Raw genomic sequence first — 3,631 nt, forward strand, 5'->3', positions numbered from 1 at the left:
TCAAATTAATTAATCAATTAATTAAGAAAATTCCTTTAGTCATTGGTTATTTTATTTAAGCATATTTATAATCACAAGTCAAACCAAACGGTTAGTTTAATCACATATAGGCTATGCACAAGCAAATAATGCACAAGTAGTCAAATAGTCACAATATGATGCAATGAGTTTGAAACCTAACCATGGCTCTAGTTCTCTAAAGTTCAAGGATAAGGGTTAGTCAAAGAGGGTCTATGGTTATGAGTCCTGATGCATCGCGCGGAAGCCTTACTTTTGGCATGGTTGGCGCGTATGGATGGGACCCCACAAGTCACTAGTGGAAAAAGGTTTATATGTAACAGGCTATTTATAACGGGCATATGATTTTCCATTACAATTACATCATTGTAACGGGCAAAATCAATGTCCGTTACAAAAAAAAGCGGCGTCTTAAGCAGGAAAAGACATATTTGTAACGGGCAGATTAGTGCCCGTTACGAATAAGGTGTTATTTGTAACGAGCGTTATACTGCCCATTACAAATAACTAACTAGTCGTAACCAACAACTTTTGCCCGTTACAAATAGGAAAGTCAATTGCATTTTGACCCAATTATTTGTAACTAACAGGAAGTGTCCGTTATGATTAAGATGTCAAAGTAAACCCTAACTTTTTTATTTCCCCCCTTCTCACTCTCTCTCTCTCAAAATAATTCCCCTTTCTCTCTCCAATATTGAAGCTCAGTTCGCGCGTTCCTTAGCTCCGATCCTCAGATCAGCTCTGTCCTCAGCTCTGGTGGTCCTCAGCTCCGGTGGTCCGTAGCTCTGTCCTTCTGTACGCAGCTCCCTCTTTCACGCTGCTCCCTCCCCTTCACAAATTCCTTCTCCATTGAAGCTCCCTCCCCCTCGCAAATTCCTTCTGTCTGCAGCTCCCTCTTTCACGCCGCTCGCAAATTCTCCATTAAAACGCTGCTCCTCTCTCCATTGAAGCGCAGCTCCCTTATCTCTCCATTGAAGCACAGCTCCCTTCTCTCTCCAAAGTCGGTTGTTCGAAAATCGAGGGCAGTCCGATTATTGCTAGGGTTCGTAACTCCAGTGGTGGTCAAGTATGCAAATTCATACATTTCACAAATTTTGCCATTTTGATTTTTAGTTAATTTAGGGTTTCAAATTTACTACATTATCAATTAATTTGGTATGAGTAATTGATTTGTAGCTTATTTTTTTTGTTTTAATTAGTATATTGCATTGAGAGGTTCTTTCTTTTGATTTTAATGGCTCTAATAAAGAATGTGCAACAATTCATTACGAAACTTAGACGAAGAACATATGGCTAGTATAATTAGGCATAAGGAGTCATTATACACAATTCCAATTATTGTTGTACTTTTTATTAGTAGATTTGTGTACCAAATGCACCATATTTTGGAATATATATACCATGTTTATGTATCAGTGCGTTTGATTTGTTATATTCAATTTTAAAAATTGTGTTGGATGAATATATTCTAAATGCCAGGTATGGGAGGTTGCTTTAAAAGTTGTGCAGGATGAGGAATTAGTTAAGCAGAAGCTATGTGAGGACCTGAACCAATTGGTATATCTGTATATCTTGTGTTTTATGTGCTTGAATACTTGTATATATGTGCTGTTTCCTGACGCCGCTATCTATACTAGGTCTAAAAAAGAAGCAACTCCCAGTATGCAAGACTTGAGCTGTTGAAAAGGCGGCTAGTAGCTTTAAATCCAGGAAGAGCATCAACATCTATTACGCCTGTAAGTTGTTTTTGATATGCATGTTGTTTGGAGTTGTTTTCTTTGTTGGTTAAAGGTTATCAAAATGGCACCTGTTCATGGTCTATGTTTTGCAGCACTCTATTCTATGTTTTTGAGGATGTTGCGAGAATTTAGATAAATTTGTGTTTCCTTTCACACAATCAAAATCAACAGGATTGTTGTTTCATTTAGCTTGCTGGTTGGTGGGTGGTAGAGATTGGGAGAGTGGTTAGAAGATGGAAATCAGGCTTTTGCTTCTATAATGACTCCTTATGTCTAATTATACTGGTCATATGTTCTTCGTCTTAGTTTCGTAATGAATTGTTGCACATTCTTTATTAAGAGCCATTAAACTACTTCTCTAATTTTGAATTGTTTCGTAATAAGTTTAGTAATTTGATGTGAGTAAATGGTCACTTTTCATTGATTTCAATTCATAAAAACCAAAATATAAGTTAATTATGGATGTTATGTGTTTTATTTCTATAATTTGGAGTAATACATGAAAGATGGGAAAAATAGAAGTCCCTTAGGCAATTTTGAAGCATTTTTGGCTCTAAATGCTCTCAAAAGTGAGTAAATGGTAACTTTTCATTGATTTCAGTTCATAGAAACCAAAAAATAACTTAATTATGGATGTTATGTGTTTTATTTCTATAATTTCGACCAACACATAAAAGATGGGAAAGATAGAAGTCCCTTAGGCAATTTTAAAGCATTTTTGGCTCTAAATGCTCTCAAAAGTAAGTAAATGGTCATATTTCATTGATTTCAATTCATAGAAACCAAAAAATAACTTAATTATGGATTATATGAGTTTTATTTTTATAATTTGGACCAACACATGAAAGATGGGAACGATAGAAGTCCCTTAGGCAATTTTGAAGCATTTTTGGCTCTAAATGCTCTCAAAAGTGAGTAAATGGTCATATTTCATTGATTTCAATTCATAGAAACCAAAATATAAGTTAATTATGGATGTTATGTGTTTTATTTCTATAATTTGGACCAATAATCATGAAAGATGGGAAAAATAGAAGTCCCTTAAGCAATTTTAAAGCTTTTTTGGCTCTATATGCTCCCAAAAGTAAGTAAATGGTCATATTTCATTGATTTCAATTCATAGAAACCAAAATATAAATTAATTATGGATGTTATGTGTTTTATTTCTATAATTTGGACCAATAAAGGAAAGATGGGAAAGATAGAAGTCCCTTAGGCAATTTAAAAGCCTTTTTGGCTCTGTATGCTCCCAAAAGTGAGTAAATGGTCATATTTCATTGATTTCAATTCATAGAAACCAAAATATAAGTTAATTATGGATGTTATGTGTTTTATTTCTATATTTTGAGTTAATTTGGACCATCACATTTATTCTAATGATTGTTTTTATTTTGTAACCTGATTCATATGTTTTTTTTAAAGGATTTTTGTCCAAGGAAAGCCCCTTATGATGTTGACGAGTTGAATGTGGTTCGAGAACAGTGGGCGCAATACTTTATAACTAACTATTTATAGAATGCATAACTATTAGCTTAGGTAGAATAGGTAGAACAAAGTAATATTATTAGTGTTGTATGTGTTGGATAAACTGATACAAATTTTTATTAGTAATGTTTAACTTATATTTTTATATTATGTCTTATTAATTTCTACGAATGTTTGTTCGGTATAATTGTTTATATACAGGAACAGGTTTATTATAACAGGTTTTAATTAATATATATTAATTATATATAAATAAATGCTGTCAAAATTTAATAAAAAAAAAATTAAGTACTTATTCGCAACGGGCATTTTTGTTGCCCATTACAAAAAAGTACTTATTATATACAATAAATCCTTATTTGTAACAGGCATTTTAGGTGCCCGTTACG

At 33.3% G+C, this 3,631-nt stretch overlaps 1 long non-coding RNA gene across 1 annotated transcript; it reads left to right on the forward strand.

The window, feature by feature from the left end:
* The first annotated feature begins 683 nt into the window (after positions 1-683).
* LOC145576392 (uncharacterized) lies at positions 684-3,330 on the forward strand. The gene is made up of 4 exons (XR_014098378.1): positions 684-1,084; positions 1,498-1,575; positions 1,656-1,754; positions 3,180-3,330. It is a non-coding gene; the product is annotated as an uncharacterized LOC145576392 (long non-coding RNA).
* Positions 3,331-3,631: the final 301 nt, after the last annotated feature.

Source organism: Chenopodium album, chromosome 13, assembly GCF_948465745.1.
Source record: "Chenopodium album chromosome 13, dcCheAlbu1.1, whole genome shotgun sequence".
NCBI lineage: Eukaryota > Viridiplantae > Streptophyta > Magnoliopsida > Caryophyllales > Amaranthaceae > Chenopodium > Chenopodium album.